Source organism: Budorcas taxicolor, chromosome 8 (assembly GCF_023091745.1).
Source record: "Budorcas taxicolor isolate Tak-1 chromosome 8, Takin1.1, whole genome shotgun sequence".
NCBI classification, from domain to species: domain Eukaryota; kingdom Metazoa; phylum Chordata; class Mammalia; order Artiodactyla; family Bovidae; genus Budorcas; species Budorcas taxicolor.
Window position 1 is genome coordinate 102410440 of NC_068917.1, and position 20409 is coordinate 102430848.

The window sequence follows — 20409 nt, forward strand, 5'->3', positions numbered from 1 at the left end:
CGTGTCCGACTCTTTGGGACCCCATGAATCGCAGCACGCCAGGCTTCTCTGTCCATCACCAACTCCCGGAGTTCACCCAAACTCATGCCAATCGAGTCGGTGATGCCATCCAGCCATCTCATCCTCTGTCCTCCCCTTCTCCTCCTGCCCTCAATCCCTCCCAGCATCAGAGTCTTCTCCAATGAGTCAACTCTTCGCATGAGTGGCCAAAGTACTGGCATCATTCCTTCCAAAGAAATCCCAGGGCTGATCTCCTTCAGAATGGACTGGTTGGATCTCCTTGCAGTCCAAGGGACTCTCAAGAGTCTTCTCCAACACCACAGTTCAAAAGCATCAATTCTTCGGCGCTCAGCTTTCTTCACAGTCCAACTCTCACATCCATACATGACCACTGGAAATACCATAGCCTTGACTAGACCGACCTTTGTTGGCAAAGTAATGTCTCTGCTTTTCAATATGCTATCTAGGTTGGTCATAACTTTTCTTCCAAGGAGTAAGCATCTTTTAATTTCATGGCTGCAGTCACCATCTGCAGTGATTTTGGAGCCCCCCAAAATAAAGTCTGACACTGTTTCCACTGTTTCCCCATCTATTTCCCATGAGTGTGTTTAGTCCACATTAAAGATCTGTCTCTGGACTGCCTACCTCAATTTTTGGTCATCCTTATACCAGTTTGTCAAGTGTGGAGACGAGGAAACCGAGGTTAACAAACATGAGAATTCTTGAGGTTTTCCCAGTTTGCCTTCCACTAGATACCAGTCTGAAGCTGCTTTTCTTTGTCCACAGTCAGCAGCCATTAGCTTATACAATGTTCTCAAACTCGAGCTAAAAAATACATGTACATCTAAGGAAAAAGACATAAATATTTTTAAAATCGTGTGTTTATATTAACCATAGCAAAAACAAAGGAAAGAATATTCCCCAAACAAGTAAATGTTCACAAATAGAGGAGTGATTAATTAGATTTTGGTATATTTGTTGAAATAACTATTTTACACTAAACTAGACCATGTTACGACAGGAAGAAACTTACAATAATTTTCTTCACTTTCTTAGGTGAAGAAAATCTGAATATATAAGTATCCTGTATAATGAAAATATGGGAAAATGTAAATAGTTTGATTTGGGTTGATGGGGGGTTGGTTCTTCTTTTTAAGTTTGTTACTGTCACGGTGTTGTGTTTGCAATGATAAACATTAAAAATATCAAATCAAAAATTCTTGAAGTTTTGTGTCTAGTAATCACAACAGTAATAACTACTGTTGTCATGCTCACATGTGGTCAAGAGTTTACATGTGTTCCGTCTTAACTCTGTACAGTCACTCTGCATGGTGGGTGTTTTTAGGTCAGTTTTACAGAAAAGGAAACAATCCAGGAGCCTTTCACAGCTAGGAAGAGACAGGGTCAGGGTCTGGTGGGTTTGGCTGTGTTGGGTCTTCTATCTTCCTTGAGCCATGGGAACTCTTAGTTGTGGCATGTGGGCTCCGGTTCCCTGACCAGGGATCGAACCCAGACCCCCTGCACTGTGAATGTGGAGTCTTAGCCACTGGACCACCAATCAAGTCCCCAGGGTCAGAATTTGAGTGCAAGTTGGACTGACCTCAAAATTAGGGTTTAAGGTTTTCTAATACTGCCTTTCTGCTTGGTGGGCATTGCCGGTAAGACAGCATGTTTCGTTTGTGTCTTCTTGTATTTTCTATACCCCTCTGATGTGTTATAGGCTGTGGATTACCTTTAAATGTTCTGGTTTCCCTTTACTGGTTTATTCTTGGGCCCAAAATGTTAAAGTCCATCCTTTTAAGTTGTTGCACCTGGAGTGACATGAGATTAGTATCAGTGATAGCAGTTGATCTTACATCATAAACTCCCAAATCTTATGCGAATGGGGCTTTGGGGTGGACACATAGTCTTCTTAGTCTGTGTGGTTGAACCCAGCCAGATCTAGAGCACATAGTGGCCCAGTGAAGAATAGGGCTATACCAAGTCTCACATAATAAGGGTCCACCTAAGTTACTGTCCCTAGGCAACCATTTTGGAGGCAGAATCACAGCATAAAGAAACCACATGGTCCATGGACTCCTCAGGACTCTTCTGTGTTGAAAAGGTACAGATCTGATAGTCTGCTGATGTTTGCAGAGAGAAAGCCAGGGCCCTAAAAACAGCCTTCCTACTGCTGATGAGCTAAAAAAAAAAAAAAGACAGCTCTCTCTCTGAATCATGCTGGTAGACTGTAGCTGGCCCAGAAATCACCAGACAAACAACAGTAAACACAAAAAGCCAAAGAGAGCCATTTCACTGGAGAGGAGGATGTACCACAAATGCAAGGTAAGGACCAAATTCGTACAAGTGAAGAGGAACCAGATGAACAGCTAGACACAGTTATTAGCAGCATTCCCAGAAGCTGCCATTTGGGCCGAAAATCTGAAGCCAAGGACTGCACACAGGCAATTGGCTGGGGGCATTTACAGAAAGGGTTTCTGGGAAGAGACACTGAGGATTGTCATTCATATCAAGATTCAGGAAGCCTGGGCACCACGTAGAGCATTTTCAGTGATTTACAAGGGAGGACTCCCAACTGTGATGCTAATGCTCATCAATTATTTGTGCTGTTAATGTAAGCTCACAAATACATGGGCAAGTGGTGCTGTTGTAATGACACGTGTGAAGGATAAGATGTGAAGTTATATGCATAGTGTGGCTTCAACTATGTGAATGACTAGGGTATCCCATATAAAATTGCCATCTTGTAGGTCAACAATAGTTGAACATCGGTAACATCGGTAATACCTTCTGTATTTTGACTTAATACAGACAAATGCACCAAAAGATTAATTGTGGCTGTGTCTGAGTATTGTACTTCTAAGCAGAGAAACAAGATACAGAAAGTATCTTTTACAAATTGGGGAAATTTCAAGTCTTGGGCCTCTAATTCCTTTTAATGTGTTTAGAGCTCCCTAAATCTTGCTTTATGGTAAGTGTGTTTCATTTATTATCAGGAAAAATGAAACAAACTTGAAAGCTGGCAAGCCAAAGAAAGTGAGGCGAAGAGAGGGAAAATGCAACTGTATGGAAAAGTGAGCAGTTCCTTTCAGGGAGGCCTGTCTGTGCTTGTCCAGTGATGGCAGATGGCGACAAGATGACTGCCTTTGGCCCGGGAGGGAGGGAGAGGAAGTGGTCAATGGTCAAGTCAGAAGCCTGTAGAGATGTGTTAGTCTGACCTGGGACTCCTCACCCCCTCAGCTTCTGTTTTTGGAATTCTTGAACCATGTGGATCTCACTTTGAGAAACACAAATGTTTATTTTTATTTTTTTAAAACAAAAAAACTATATTTAACTGCAGTTGATTATCATTTAAAAAATACACATTTTCTATTTTAAAACAATATTAATCATACCTAATCATTTTTAAGGGGCTTCCCTAGTAGCTCAGACAGTAAAAAAAAAAAAAACTTGCCTGCAGTGTGGGAGACCTGCATTTGATCCCTGGATGGGTTGGGAAGATCCCCTGGAGAAGAGAATGGCAACCCACTCCAGTATTCTTGCCTGGAGAATTCTATAGACAGAGGAGCCTAGTGGGCCACAGTCCATGAGGTCCCAAAGAGTCAGACACAACTGAGCAACTAACACACACACACACAATCATTTTTAAAGTTGCAAGTTAAAGGGGTTGAAATAAATGTGTGAGGGAAGAAAGCTATTGAGAATACTCAGCCTAAAAAAAAAAAGTAACAAATTTAGAACAACTTGTATTAATAATACTAAAAAAGAAGCCTAATGAAAAGGGGAAGAAAGTGAAGGGAGGTGAGAGTCACTTAATGACGTCCGACTCTTTGCGACCCCATGGACTATACAGAACACGGAAGTCTCCAGGCCAGAACACTGGAGTGGGTAGCCTTTCCCTTTTCCAGGGGACCTCCCTAACCCAGGGATTGACCCAGGTCTCCTGCATTGCAGGCGGATTCTTTATTAGCTGAACCACAAAGGAAGCCCAAGAGTACTGGAGTGGGTAGCCTATATCCCTTCTTTAGCCGATCTTCCTGACCCAGGGATGGAACTGGGAGTCTCCTGCATTGCAGGTGGATTCTTTACCAACTGAACTACCAGAGAAATGAAAAGAGGAGAAGAATTAGTACGCTTTTAGTGTTAGGATATGCTTTGGGGCTTTCAGGTGACCAGAGCTGGGAGAAACACAAATTTTTAAGTGTAAAATTTCAGCCATTGCAAAAAGCCTTTCCATTTGCAAATCATCACTGCCAAGAGAGGAGTTTGGTCTGAAAAGCTGATGAACAACTTGAGCATGAGTACAAGAGCAGAGATAAGGAAGCTGTTGTTGATTTATTCATTCCTTCATCAAATATTTATTCAACACCTACTGTGTGTTGGGCACTGCTCTAAGTGCTTGGGAGACATTTGTGAACAAAACAGACAACAGTTTCTGTTCTTGTGGGCATGCAGGCTAACGGGGCAAGCCAGAGAGTGAACAACACACACTGTAAGTAAGTGAGTATCATTGTGTGTGGAGAGACCAGGGGTATGGATGGAAGGGAAGCAAGTGGCGAGTTGTACTTTGAAAGAAGACTGAGAAATTTAATCCACTTAAGCAAAGACCTGAAGGAGATGAAGGGATTATTCTTGCAGATATCTGGGGGAAGAGCCTTCTGGACAGAGGCAATAGTCGGTGCAAAGGCCCTAAAGGGAGCATGTCTAGAGTAAGTGGGGCCAAGGGGAAAGCCGCAGGAGATGAAGTCAGAGAGGTTCCACAGGCCGGAACCTGACGGTCCTCCCCTTGTCACCAGCAGGAAGCTCTCAGCCTTTCACCCTGAGCCAGATGGAAATCAGCTGTGCTTGCCAACACGTCGACTGTTAAATGCTGTCCCTTTAAAATGGCCCTTTGAATATGGAAACTGAATTCAGGTAGCAGCCCTCCATTGTAAGGGAATCAGCCATAGGATCCAGATCATGTATCTGTTTTTAATAGTATCAGCATTCCATTAGTATAAATGGAAAGATAATATTTACCAGTTATCCCAGAGGGCTTTCAGGCCTTCAAGAACATACAAGTGAACCCTCAGGGATACACAGACCTGGGTTTTAAAAACACTCTTCTGGTGCAGGGGCTATAGATATGCCAGAAGACCACAGGGACCATAATGGCCCCATGAGCCACCACACAGATTTGCTGCTACTTGTGAAATGGAAATGTTAGTCCAGGGACTTTGAGATCTGACTCTGAAGTGAAGAGAAATGCGGAGAATGAGAGCTGGCATTCTGAACTGTGGCTGATGGTTTGCAAGCAGTGGCCTTCCTGGAAAGGAGTGGGGTCATCTAACAAAACCCAGGGAGAATGGGTTTGTCAAGTCTCCCAACCACACCTTGAAGATTCATATGCCCGAGAACAGAAGGAGAGAGAGGAAAACACGAGGCACTGCCGAAGAGTCCACACACAGGTCATGGCTTAAAAAAAACAGCAATGATAAAGGAAACACTTAGGATTTCCTTAATAGCAGATTCTAGGGGAAAGACTCCGGAGAAGGCAATGCCAACCCACTCCAGTACTCTTGCCTGGAAAATCCCGTGGACGGAGGAGCATGGTAGGCTGCAGTCAGTCCATGGAGTCGCTAAGAGTCGGACACGACTGGGCGACTTCACTTTCACTTTTCACTTTCATGCATTGGAGAAGGAAATGGCAACCCACTCCAGTGTTCTTGCCTGGGGAATCTCAGGGACTGGGGAGCCTGGTGGGCTGCTGCCTGTGGGGTTGCACAGAGTCAGACACGACTGAAGCGACTTGGCGGCAGCAGCAGGGGAAAGACTCAGGAACAATACCGAAGGAGGTGGTAATGGTGGTTGTCATGGTGGTGGTCATTTTTGCTAGGAGGAATAGACCTTAAAATAAACACACTGAAGTATGTAGAGTACACATAAACCTGAAACAAGGAAGGTCAGTACCTCCTGAAGAGGAATTGGACAAGTGGGGCAGGGGAAGGGATGGGTGTTTACTTTTTCCCATAAACATTTGTGTATCTTGTGAATTATCTGCTGTGGGACATATAACTTATTTCAAAATAAACCAGTTCTTTCTGGACAAAAATAAAGATGTGTGCACAATACTTTTTAAAAACTTGGTTTACACATTTGACTCCCTTTAAATTTTGTTAATGAAGCACAGAGCCTGGGTTGCTTGACAATCAAGGCTGTAACTATGACCAGGACGTGGCAGTATATAGCTTGCTCAAAAGAAACAGCCATGGGCCAAGAACTCTCATTCCTATTGGATATGCATGTGGCTGCGGGGGGCGGGGGGATGCAACATTAAAGAAGAGCTTTGGATGAGAAAGGTAAAGGACAAAGTCGTTTCAGTAACTTTTTTAAGATCAAGAGTGATGCTTTCCTGACACAACTGGTTAACAAAACGGCTAGAGAAAGAAGATGGGGCACTTCAACGACCCAGGCCTCGACTGAGAACTGCATTCACGGAAAGACGGTCATCTGAAACCTGTCCTAACTTGGCTGACCATTTCATCCCTGAGATGCTGGAAACCTGATCTAGGCTCGGGAGAGAACTGTGCTCCCACCCCCTGGTGACATTTCAAGAATGGAGGATGCTGTTCAGCCTGCCCCGTGCTCTGGTGACCTTCTAGCGTTGCATGGATGACACATCACAGGATTTCCTCAACTGCGCCCTGGCGTCCTGCTGGGGTGTCTTTCTCATTTTTTCCATGGTACACACAGTCACTGCATCATAGTCCAAACAGACTGTCCAGCAATGCCTCTGTAAACATGAGTCACATGTGAAGTTAAGGAGATCTGTGTTCGGTTCAGAGACAGCAGAGCTCCTTAGGCATATCGTCTTCACGTACGAGGTATGGGTTGATGAGAGTCATATGATTTCCTGCCAAGGTGCCTGAATAGCACTTGGGGACTGACTTCCTGTGGCAGCCACCAGAGCCGACACAGATTCTGCTCTTCCCGATCCTAAACGTCCGTTCCAGGGTGAAGTTCTCCATCTTCTGGATGAGAAAACATCATTCTCTCTCCATTTTATCACCTCTGTGGGCTTCTCTCAGTTTGGTCTTTGATGTCACCGCCTTGTCTAGCCTGGATCAAGCTAGCTCAAGCCCAAGTGCAAACCCTTTTCTTGTTTCCCCTTGAAGAATGAAGGCCACCCATTTCAACCTCCTGAAATAACTCATTCCCCCACCTCTACCTGTTCTGAAATCCTACTCATCCTCTATGGTCCATCTCACCAGCTACCTCTTCTTGGATGAGCCCAGCTGGTTAAGAGCTCTCTAACTCCTGTACCCCAGGAGTCAGCTCATTTTGACTTGCGTTTAGTTATAAATGTGCATGTCCCTTTGGAAGGCTCTTGGAAAATCCCCTGAATGGGGCCAGAGGCATTCCTGATGTGTCTGTGACTCTACTTTCTGAGCAAGATGCAAAGGGCTATGAGTCCCTTCTGAAAAATCACTTGCCTTTCTGCAGTGAGCAAGACGAGTTATATTGTATCTAAAGTCTTTCCAGAATTCCTTCCAGGATTTTGCTTGTGAATTTGATAATTAATTGACTAACAGAGAGATAAAAGAGAGACACAGATAAGTGTAGATAGATAGATAAGGGAGCGATGTGATCAGGGGTGTCCCAGGTAAGGTATAACTAAGCTCCAATTAGGTATCACTATGACTGTCAGTGTCTGTGTGGAGCAATTCACAGAGTGAGGACGTCGTCCGGCCTCTTCATGCCTGCGAGTTGCCTGGTCATGCTAGCGGAAGCTCTGCAGGTCAAGCCCCGCCCCTTTGTTATCTACCTGGGTTGCTAAGCAGTTAATTCCATGAGCTCCATCTTGAGACACCAGGACCACAAATAAAAGAGCAAGTAAAAGGCAACACAGAACTGACCAGGGAATAGAGGGAGCTAAACCCCACTTAGTGTCTCCTGGTTTCAATTTCACTGTGATCTAGAATCATAAGCAGTCTCCAGTATGGGAAGCTGGCCAATTTTGCCAGCACTCGTGACGACATTTCATCCTCCCAGTGTAGGGTGGATGCATTGAGGGCAGCTTTCATCTTTCCATCTTGTTCAGTCTGGATAACCAGCTTTCTCTGACTACACAGGCAGACTCAAGGGGGCCCCTTTCTGCACTGAGATTCCTCTAGATTCACACTGAACACATTATACATAATTGAGCAAATCTGCCACCCTAGCTGTGAACTCTCACATCGTTTCTCCTTATTCCAGGAGCCTAGAGAGAAGCAGGAACCTACCAAGAGTGTGATGTGAGAGAAAACCAGTGGAGATTGGAGTGTCTTATTGATATACTCAAGTCAGCCCCAGTCCCTTGACTTCCTAAGGGCACTGTATTATTTTCCATTACATTTCGTCCAGTGGCATAAAAAAATGTGCCTAATGCTAGTACATATTTCAAATGCCAGCTCACAGGAGGGAACAATTTCCCAACAGTGTTATCTAGCTTCTTCTTGAGTTCCCTGGGTTGAGGTCAGTCTTTGTAGTTAATATTGGGTTCCTGACCCAAACACAGCCTGTGCCAGTTATGAAATCAGTTTTCCACGCTTTGGATAAAGAGGTGACCGTGGGAACATGTCCTGCTCTGTCTCCAGCTTTGGCGGAGTCACTGAAAACCCAACCCAGCCTGGCTGTCCTGTGCCTACACGGAAATGGGGATAGACAAGGACCGTCCAGAGGGAGGAAATGGACCCATTCTGCAAAGCCAGCCTTGGTGTATGGAGCAAAGGAGAGTATCCTTCCCATTCAGGAGGAAAAACATCTCTTTAGCTACTTATTAAGCAACACTGAAGTAATCTTGAAAGCTGTTCCTTTATAAGGAAAAAAATATGGACCTAATCTATTCAGAGAAAAAAATCCAAAATGCAGATAAAGACTGATGAATAGAAACAGGTTATTTTAGCATTGTTGCTAAAAACATGAAATAAGGGACTGAATGAATATATAACAGTTGTGGCCCATTGATTATTATGTAACTCAAAATTATTTTACATGAGAAAATGGGAGTGATACAGTTTAGGTGAAGGCATAAAGGTTTATTCATACCATCACGTCATAAATAAAAACATTTATGCACATAAAAAGCCGGAAAGTTCACTAAAAAGTAAGAAATTATCTAGAAATAGATTTAAAATTTTTAATAGAAACATACCAGGTGGCTATAAGGGCTTCCCAGGTGGCTCAGTGGTAAGGAATCCCCCTGCAATGCAGGAGATGTGAGTTTGATTCCTGGGTCAGGAAGACCCCCTGGAGAAGGAAATGGCAACCCACTCCAGTACTCTTGCCTGGAGAATCCCATGGAGGGAGGAGCCTGGTAGGCTACAGTCCATGGGGTCACAAAGAGTCAGACATGGATCTCTTTTATTAAGGGTGTTAATTCCACTCATGAGTATCCTCATGACCTAACCACTTCCCCAATGCTCACCTCCAAATACCTTCACATTGGGGGATTAGGTTTCAGTACATACATTTTAGGGTGGGGAGGATACAAACATTCAGCCTAGAGCAATGGTGACTTTAATTTTCTTCATATTTTTCAAAGCTTCTGTAACATACATATAGCACTTGGAAATATGAAGGAAATGTATTTTTTTTAATCTAGGTAACCAATAGTGAAGTCGCTCAGTTGTGCCCAATTCTTTGTGACCCCATGGATAGTAGCCTGCACCAAGCTCCCCCGTCCATAGGATTTTCAAGGCAAGAGTACTGGAGTGGGTTGCCATTTCCTTCTCCAGGGAATCTTCCCAACCCAGGGATCGAACCCAGGTCTCTTACATTATAGACAGATGCTTTACCATCTGAGCCACCAGGGAAGTCCAACCAATAGGAAACACAAAGCTTCGACTTTGCTCCCAGGTGATTGTATAGGAGGATATTTTTTTATCAGGGCAACTACAGCGCTGACCACAGGAGCTTCATGAGTCCTCTATGGGAGGTTTAACTCTGAAACGCAAGATGCCCATCATTTCCTTCTCATCTCCTTTACCCCATCCCTGCTGGCTTCCTGAATCCCCATGTGTTGGAAAGCCCATGAGCCATGGAAGTGCTTAGAAAGATCAGTTGAATTCCTTCATGTAGACGTTTAAACTGGAGAATATGAGGAAAGAAATGAGAAGGCACACAAAGAGATCCCAGATCAAAAACAGCCAGGGGAGTTGCGGTCAAATTAAAAGACGCTTACTTCTTGGAAGGAAAGTTATGACCAACCTAGATAGCATATTGAAAAGCAGAGACATTACTTTGCCAACAAAGGTCCGTCTAGTCAAGGCTATGGTTTTTCCAGTGGTCATGTATGGATGCAAGAGTTGGACTGTGAAGAAGGCTGAGCGCCGAAGAATTGATGCATTTGAACTGTGGTGTTATAGAAGACTCTTGAGAGTCCCTTGGACTGCAAGGAGATCCAACCAGTCCATTCTGAAGGAGATCAGCCCTGGGTGTTCTTTGGAAGGAATGATGCTAAAGCTGAAACTCCAGTACTTTGGCCACCTCATGCGAAAAGCTGACTCATTGGAAAAGACTGATGCTGGGAGGGACTGGGGGCAGGAGGAGGAGGAGATGACAGAGGATGAGATGGCTGTATGGCATCACCAACTTGATGGACGTGAGTCTGAGTGAACTCCGGGAGATGGTGATGGACAGGGAGGCCTGGCATGCTGCGATTCATGGGGTCTCAAAAAGTTGGACACGACTGAGTGACTGAACTGAACTGAACTGAATGACCTCCAAAGTAATGACTTCCTGGTATCCTATAGTCCCCTCCCACACTGAGGCTGAGCCATAGTAACTTGATTTGGCTAATGGGACATCATGAACAGGTCACAAGTAGGTGTTTAATAGGCACTTGCCACTAGGGTTGGCTCTCATGGAACCCTGGACCACCATGCCATTAAGACACCCAGGATAAAGGGCTTCATTGAGAGAGATCCAGTTAGGCCAGATTTGTCTCAGTTGAGCCCAGAGAAGACCAGTAGAAGAACCACCCCTTCAACACACTGAATCATGAGAAAGTTAAAAAAAGCAAACAAACAAGAAAAAACATCGTAATTTTCAGCCACTAAATCTTGAGGGTGATTTGTTATCAGCAAGAGCTATCTGAGGCAGCCAGAGCAGGACCTCCTGCTGCTGGGGCCCCCACCTTGAGTCCTTTCTTTCCCAAACTGCTTCTCTCCCTGGCTCACCTGGGCCTAGCTGGGTGTCTGTTCTGGGATACTCTGAGATTTCCATCTTCCCTATCTGCCCCTATAGTCATACAGCAACTGTGCATTATAAGGCAGGAGCTGTCAAACCCCAGCATTCAAAGAGCTGAGTCAAAATGTATCTTTAAGCGAGGGATGTGGTGGGTCTTGCCTACCATGACACCTCCATCCTGGAGTGCTGTCATCACAAAGTAAGAGATCTGTTGTGTTGTTGTTCAGTTGCTAAGTCACGTGTGACTCTTGTGATCGCATGCTCTGTAGCCGGCCAGGCTTCTCTGTCCACGGGATTGCCCAGGCAAGAAACACTAGAATGTGTTGCCATTTCCTTACCTGACCCAGGGATCAAACCTTCATCTCCTACGTTGCAGGTGGATTCTTTACCACTGGGCCACCAGGGAAGTCCATAGTAAGAGATATCCACAAGTAAATGAACATGCAGATCTAGGGAGCATGTTCAAAATATAAATTGCAGGGCCCCACCTCTGGAGATTCTGACTTGGTGGATCTGGGATCCAGGAAAGTGCATGGTTATTAAGCACCTGAGTAGTGATGCCAAGGCCGGAGGCCTATGAAGCACACTTTACCATCAAGCCCTCAAATCACTCTTGCAACTGAAAGAGGCCAAATGACCACTCTTCTAGCTGACTCTAAGTCAGAATCACCTGCGGAGTGAAAACTTTCGGGTGAATCCGATGCAACTTGGTCTGCAGTCTGAAGAGGAGTTGAGAACCATTGGCACAGCCAACACAGTTCTGGGAAAGTCATTTGGCAGCCTGAACACACTTCTCATTCCCCAGAGCAAAGAAGACCCACTTTCTTAGTTAGACATTCTCATGCTCATCTTTAAGGCTTTTTGAAGAAACGTGTTCATGAACACTGTGAGAAGTATTTGTTCCGGACTCCTGCTAAGTCTAATGGTCTCGTATGTCAATCAGATGTTGGGAACACCTGCATCTCAAATACCAGGAGGGCTGGATGAGGTAAGAAGCTTGATGGCATTTTTGAACTGAAAACACCATGTATGTGATTAGTAAATTTTTGATTGTAAATATGTCTTGTAGGGGATTAAAAGAGATTTTACCTATTTTTAGATAATCAGTCAATCAGAATTTATTACGATTCTGTAGGGCTTCTCAGAGGGCGCTAGTAGAAAGGAACCCACCTGCTGGTGCATGAGATGTAAGAGACTTGGGTTCAATCCTTGGGTCAGGAAGATTCCCTGGAGGAGGGCATGGCAATCCACTTTAGTATCTTGCCTGGAGAATCCAAAGGACAGAGGAGCCTGGCAAGCTACAGTCCACGGGATCGAAAAGAGTCAGAGACGACTGAAGCAGCTTGTTCCACAGAAAAAGGAAAGCCAGAAGTTTGGAACCCCTATGTAAAATGTTTTAGGGCTTGGAAACCCTGGCTGCATTTCTAATTCCTTCACCTAGGGGTCAAAGCCAGGCAGCATCTCCTTGCACTCTCCTTTCCCCGCCGCTCTCTCCTTCCCTTCCTCCTGACCTCAAGTGTCAGCCTTTTCAAAATATGAATGCAGTCTGCTGTTCACCTGTATCACTAGGCCCAACTCAAGTTATGCTCCTCATGTGGAAGGTTCTTTATTATTATCGATCCCCATCCACCTGGACCTTTGCTGAACCTTTGGTGTCTGTCACTATCTTCCACCCTCTAGACAGACAGCATCCACCAGCTCCTGTTTTTAATGCCCACCGTATATTTATCCAAACTCCTGAATTACTTGGTAGGGTTTACCTAAGCCCGGAAGTCTCTGCCCTTTCCCCACCCCGAGGGCAGTGACTTTTCTATATTCATCCTCTTATCTCTGGGAATCCCCTGAGCACAGTCCCTGACACAGAGACAGGATTAATACAAGTATCTGTTGATTGTGTGAAAGTCAGGGGCTGTCTTTTGCGGCGTTTAAAGTCCGAGAGAAAGAAAGGCGTTTGTGCCCTGTACTGGTCACGTGTCTTTCTCTGACTCATCTCCTGCTGTGGTCCTTTGTCCTTTCCTCCTCCATGTGGAGGCTTATGAAAACCAGCCAACTCACCCCAAGCTGCTTGGCCTGATCCTTCAATGGTGAAGGTATCCAGTAGGTTTGGAAGAGTTTGGGTTTGTGGGTATCATATATAAATATGATACTCGATATGAAAGTGAAAGTGTTAGTCGCTCAGTCATTTCCGACTCTTCTTGACCCCATGGACTATAGCCTGTCAGGGTCCTCTGTCCATGGGATTCTCCAGGCAAGAATCTGGAGTGGATTGCCATTCCCTTCTCTAGGGGACCTTCCTGACCCAGGGGTCGAACCCAGATCTCCTGCATTACAGGCAGATTCTTTACTGTCTGAGCCACTAGGGAAGCCCCATGAATAGATTAAGGTATTTATGAGAAATCTCTGCTGAAGACCAGTTCTGAATTTTTGGTGTCCACTCGATACCTCCAGCTGGATATCCCCATGTGCTGTGCTAAGTTGCTTCAGTCCTATCCAACTCTTTGTGACCCTATGGACTGTAGCCTGGCAGGCTCCTCTGTCCATGGGGTTCTCCAGGCAAGAATACTGGAGTGGGTTGCCATTTAAAGCACTTCAAACTTAACAGTTCCCAAAGTAGATCAACTCCATCCCACAAATCTGCTTCTTATCCATTGACTGCCTGCCCATTGCTTGATCTCCCAGCCTCAACACCTCCCTGTCTTGTCAGCTCAGAAAATGACATGCTCTCTCTCCATTCTACCCCCACAACAGTTCTCACTTCCTTTCCAGACTCCACCTTCCACCCCAGGACCTCCTTATCTCTCACCAGTGCTCCTTTAAATAGCCGTCTAATTGGTCTCCAACTTTCTCTCAGTTTTTTTCCTGACATTTGGTAACAGGTTAATTTTGCTAAAATGCAAGTTTGAACAAGTCATTCCTCTGCTGGTAGGCTTCCAGTGGTTTCCTGTGGCTTATTCACTGAATGAAGTCCAGACTCCTTAGTTGGTACCTTCACCGTCGTGGATGGTAACAAACCCGTCTAATCAGACGCCATCTCTTGGGAAGGGACAATGTGAGTAGGGGCAGCAAGAGGCATTGTTCATTCAACAAATATAGATTAGCACCAACCATCTGCTATGTCTGTTCTAGGTTCTAGGGAGAGAGTGAAGTCCTTGATTTTATGGAGCTTACATTTGAAAAGACAAAAAACAAAGTCATTAAATATCTGTTTTTAAGATGACCTCGGTCTTGAAAAATGAGGAGTTTGATAGATTGTATAGATTGCCTTGGCCCCCAGTTCTTCCCTTTTCCCTACATCCAAGCTTTTTGTCACATGACCGGGAAGTTCCTTCCACTAGAAGTAGCTGGACTTGTCCCTACTGAACTTTGGGCTGAACCATGTGGCTTGCTTTGACCAATGGGACGTTAGCAGATGTGATGCAATCAGAGGCTGGCAGCAGGCTTGTGTGGTCAAGCTGGTCCCTCTTGAACTTCTGCTCCTGCTGTAAAAAGACTGCCCCAAGTAGACTGCTGGTCCCAGAAGAATGAGAAAAATGTGAAGTACTAAAACCAAGGTCTTTCCAGGTGGTGCTAGTGGTGAAGAACCTGCCTGCCAAGGCGGGAGACTAAGAGATCTGAATTTGATCCCTGGGTCAGGCAGATCCCCTAGAGGAGGGCATGGCAACCCACTCCAGTATTCTCGCCTAGAGAATCCCACTGATAGAATCCCATGGGTGGAATCCCATCGTGACTGGTGGACACGACTGAAGTGACTTAGTGCATACACACACACACACACAATAACCAAACTGCAAATAAACTGTTGTTTTAAGACACTGAGTTTTGGGGAGATGGCTTATTGTACAGCGTTACTGGGACAAAAGCTGGCTGACCCAAGGATCTTTAATTCTAACCTCCATGAGATCTACTTGACATCCTTGTCTTGGAGGGACTGGGCTGCTGCTAGATGGGTTCTCAAACTTCCTTACTTCCACACAAGAAAAGCTATGCAGGAAGTGCCTTAATTTAGCCCTCAGTATCTAACAAGCCTGAGTATGTCCTTTCCTTGCAGTCTGAAAATGCCGAAGACAATGTCTCCTCTACTATCATGAGGTCCTCGAGAGGAGAGATTGTTCCTGACGGCTCTGCTGTGGGCACAGAGCTGGTGTAGTGCGTGGTACATTCCACTAGTTGTAGAATCAGATGAAACTCCTCTCAAAATTAGTGGATTTAATGAAGCAGTCCTCCCTAGATCTTCTCTTGGAAGACCTTGCCTGTGCAAGAGACTAAGGTCTGTTCAGTTTCTCAGTCTACCTTGCCATCCACCCACTCGTGGGGGCTGGAAGGCATTCTGTCAGCTCTGGGAAATAAAGGCAAATTAGGCATGACTGATCCTTGTCCTTACAGAGATCACAGACTCACAGGAGAAACAAATGGACTATTCCCAGGGGTGAGATAAAAATCTTTCAGAAAGGAGAGCAAGATTCTGAGGTAGTACCGTCTCATGGGTCAGAGAAGACTTCAAGGATAAGACAACGTTTGAAATGACTTTGATAGGCAAGGGGGAAATTAACAGGTATAGAAGCGGGGAGATTCTGGGGAGAAGATATGAAAGTGAATGAGCTTAAAATCTATGATGAGAGTGCGAGGGTGCGTGGGGTGAGGAGGGGGTGCGAAGTGGTGGGAACAAGGTAGAAAGTCAGGCTTGGCCAGATGCAAGAGCCTTGTTTGTATTCTACCTAAGGAGTCTGGACTAGGTCCTGAGGGCACAGGGGAGCAGTGAAGATGTTGAGCAGGGATGTGACATGTTTGGATTTTGCATATTTAAAAGATCCCTTGGGCAACAATGCCTTGGGAAGGGACGAGGGAGCTTGTTAGGTCAATGCAGTGATAAAGCAGGGAGATGTAGGTGCCCTGAAGGGTAGGCAGAAACCTAGGCAAGGGGAGGGGCGGTAGGGTTAGGAGGCTGATGGATGGACCTTGTGTCTGGGGGCAGGGGTCCGGGGAGAGCGGTGTCACAGGTGACTCCCAGATTTCTGCTGGGAGCCTTGGGGTGGGGGGCTGGGGATAGAAGATGGACTGGCCATGTGGATCAGGGGGACTGTGGGACCTCCAAGTGTATGTTTCATAGGCAGTTATACACCCGACCTCGGGAGAGAGATGTGTTTGGGTTTCTTGTGTGTAAAGGTGGTGGAAATTATGAGTTTGCTTGCTATTTGGCCTGGTGCTTGAGCTGGTGTTGGCAGAAGCACTGAGTAGTCTCCCCACATGGTAGGCAGGTTTCTGAAGCCCCAGAAGGATCCCCAGGTGGCATGTAAGACGTTATCCTAGGATGTTCAGGTGGGGAACACCTTTGTGCTGGGAGAAGCCTCCCCAGGCCCCAGAGATTAGCAGATGTCAGGAGTGCTGGGTAAATGAATGGATGAATGAGGTTCCCCTGACCCTTGGAAGTCACAGATGGAGAACCAACATCATTAGGCCCCACCCATGGGAAGATTCTGTGGGTTCAAATTCTGAATCAACCAAGTTCAGATTTCCCACAATTCCATACTTTCCAGTGGTCCTCAGGTGATTTCTAGAATCTCTTGGGGGAACTTCCTGAGAATGCAGATTCCCAGGCCCCGTAGACAGCTATTTTGATTTAGAAGGTCTGGGCTGGAGCCTGTGTCCAACTCTTTGTGACCCCATGGACTGTAGCCCACCAGGCTCCTCTGTCCGTGGGGATTCTCCAGCCAAGAACACTGGAGTGGGTTGCCATGCCCTCCCCCAGGGGATCTTCCTGACCCAGGATTGAACCCAGGTCTCCCGCCTTGCAGGTGGATTCTTTACCCTCTGGAGCCTAGGAACCTGCTTTTGAAAAAGCGCCTGAAGTCTTTCTGAGGCTGATGCGATGTGGATGATATTTTGGGAAAAACCACTTGTGCTGGGTCTTCCCCACTTCCCCATCCAGGTCTGCTCTCTGCTTTCATTCACTGTGTTCTGTGCCCAGGGAAGCTGCCATCTGGGGCCTGTGCCACCTGGGCTTCTTTGGTGTCTGACTACCATTTGGGTTCAACCAATGGGGAGCAGGAGGTGGGTGGGAGGAGCCATGGTGGGCCCTGACTCCTCCTCCACTCCAGGCTGTGGTTTGGCAGTGGCTGCATCCTCAGTTCCTGCTGGGCAGCCCCTCTCTGCTCCTGCCAAATTTTGCTCCAGCTCCCTTTCTTTACCCCTTCTGGCCTAGCGGGTGGTGCTTCCCCAGCACCCAGTCTGGGTGCTGCACCGTGTTGATTTCTCTTCACCTAACCCAGCCCTCTAAATAATTTGTTCTTTACGTACTCTTCAGTCACCTCTTTGAGTGTGCCCTGTGCTTCCTGCCAAGATAGGAAAATAAAAACATTGACTGGAAAGAGGCGGGGATTCTGGGCCCAGTTCAGCTCAGTTCAGCTCAATTCAGCAAACATTTACCAAGCGAGGTCCTCTGAATCGGGCTCTGTGCCAGGGACTGAGGACACAGAGCTCACTCAGACACGGCACCTGCCTGCAGAGAGCTCCCTGCTTAAGGGGAGGCAGAGCCTCAGAATGCAGGGTGATGATGATGGAGCTTGGGGTGGCACTAGAGATGCAGGGGGGACCACTGTGCCAGGAGTGCTAGGCAACAGAGGCTTCCTGGAGGCAGCGACATGAGGACTTCGGGAGGGCAGGAAAAGGATGAGGAAGAATGATTCAGGCAGAGACAGTTGTGAAGATGTGAATGGCAATGTCTGGGATGGCTGCCTGCAGGAGGAATGGAGGTGGGGTCTTTGTGCCCACTCCGCTGGAAGGCAGAGGAATGCTTCAGTCTTGAGATGTGGACTGCTCCCCTGGGACAGCTGCCAGGCAGGATGCCTCCACCTCCAGGTGATCTGTGTGGGCTGGGGGGAGAGGGAGGGCAGGGGAAGGCTCCCTTCCCAACTGCCATGATTTGGGCTCCTTCCGTTTTTTATTTTTTAAATCATATTATGCTGGACTCTATTATTTATTTATTTTGGTCTTGCCATGCAGCAAGTGGTTCTCAGTTCCCCAACCAGGGATCAAACTCATGACCCCTTGCACTGGAAGCATGGAGCCTTAAGCAGTGGAGAACCAGGGAGATATCCCTGGACTCATTTCCTCTTAGTGTTGCTCGCTCAATCGTGTCTGACTCTTTGCAACCCCATGGACTGTAGCCTGCGAGGTTCCTCTTTCCATGCGATTCTCCAGGCCTGAATACTGGAGTGGATTGCCATTCCCTTCTCCAGGGAATCTTCCCAACCCAGGGATTGAACCTGGGTCTCCTGTACTGCAGGCAGAGTCTCTACCCTCTGAGCCACTAGGGGTTATCCCTGTTTCCTCTTAAAGCAGGTTTAATTCACCAGCCTACCAAGGCTCACCTGCCTCCTTCAGAGGGGTATCTGGGAAAAAAAAGAGGGAGATGAGATAGAGTATTGGGCCTGGGGTCCATGAGGTTAGGACAAAAGAAAAGCTCTATGTACTTCAGCAGCTTCCCTGGTGGCTCAGACAGTAGAGAATCTGCCTGCAATGCAGGAGATCTGGGATTCGATACCCTGGGTCAGGAAGATCCCCTGGAGAAGAGAATGGCTACCCACTCCAGTATTCTTGCCTGGAGAATTCTATGGACTCCAGAGGAGCCTGGCAGACTACAGTCCATGGGTCACAGAGAGTTGGACACGAATGAGTGACTAACACACACACATGTACACACATGTACAACAGACCTCCCTGATTCCACAAACTATATCCATTGACTTTAAAGGCAAATGAGTCTGGAAAACTCCTGTTCATTCTTCAAAAGCCAACTGAGATTTCACCTCCTCCAGGAAGACTTCCTGGAACACTCTAACTAGTTCTCCTTCTCTTGTATTCATCATAGTCTTTAGTAATTTGTAGGATCACCAGCCTGTCTAGCCCACTTGACTACTAGATCCTCAAGTACATGGCTTAGACTGATTTGTCTTTCTTTCTAGGAGCCCCCCCTTCCACACACACACTGGGCCTAGGGCATAGTAGGGTATCAGAAAATACTTTCTGAATTGACCTAAAAGGAATTCTGGCTGCACCAGGAGGAGTAATATTAATAGCGATATTATCAGCCCTTTAAGGAATGAGGAAACCAGCTCAAGGCAGAGGAGGGACTTGCTTATGATCACACAGCCCATAAACAGGGCAGGACAGGGACTCAAAACCAAACAAGCCTGTTGATTCCAAGGGCTTGAGAATACACGGCTGGGCTCCTCACACACATGGACACGGCAGGAGTGGTTGCCCAGTGCTGCCCAGCCAGGAGATTGAGAATAAGAACTTGCGTTGACGGAGCAATCATTCCTCGCCAGGAACTTCGTTTGCATCAACTCACTTAACCCCGACAACACCTTCATATGGTATGTGTGTGATCATGGTCCGCTTTGATAGATTAGGATCCAGAGACTGGAAGTAGTTAAGAAATACATCCAGAGTCATACTAAGAAGAAGGTAGATCTTACAGTCGAACCCAGACTTATTCCAGAGCTTGTGTTTGCTCCGAACCATCGTAATTTCCCTGGGAACATGACACTAGCTTCAGCTTTAGGAAGAAAGAGAAAACATCTAGATACATTGGTAATAGGTTTGTAAGCTGAAATATGCCTCTATATCATGGCAAAAAAGAAAAAGGATAATGTTTCTAGAGCTCAGTCACTCAGTCCAACCATTTGTGGCCCCATGGACTGTAGCCCACCAGGCTCCCCTGTCCATGGGATTATCCAAGCAAGAATACTGGAGTGGATAGCCATTTCCTTCTCCAGGGGATCTTCCCAACCCAGGGGTCGAATCTGCATCTCTTGCGTCTCCTGCATTGGCAGGCGGATTCTTTACCATTCAGCCACCTGGGGAGTCCTGATGATGCTTCTAGAAGCATCCTTAAATTATACTAATTCCGAGTTTTGGATCACAGAGTAAATTGCATGGGCCGGGTGGAATGGGCTTGTTCTGCTACTGAACAGCCGTGTGATCCTGGGCACATCGTTTCCCCTCTCTGGTCTTCATCGATTTTCAGATCTTGCAGAGCCTTGGTGAAAGTGTTTCCTCTTGGATGGCAAAGTCCATGGCAGTTCGTATCAAGCACAGTCTTTGAGCGCCCTCTACTGTCCAGCATATTAAAAAGCAGCGGCATCCCTTGACTGACCAAAGTCCGTATGGTCATATCTTTGCATGTGGTAGTAGTACATG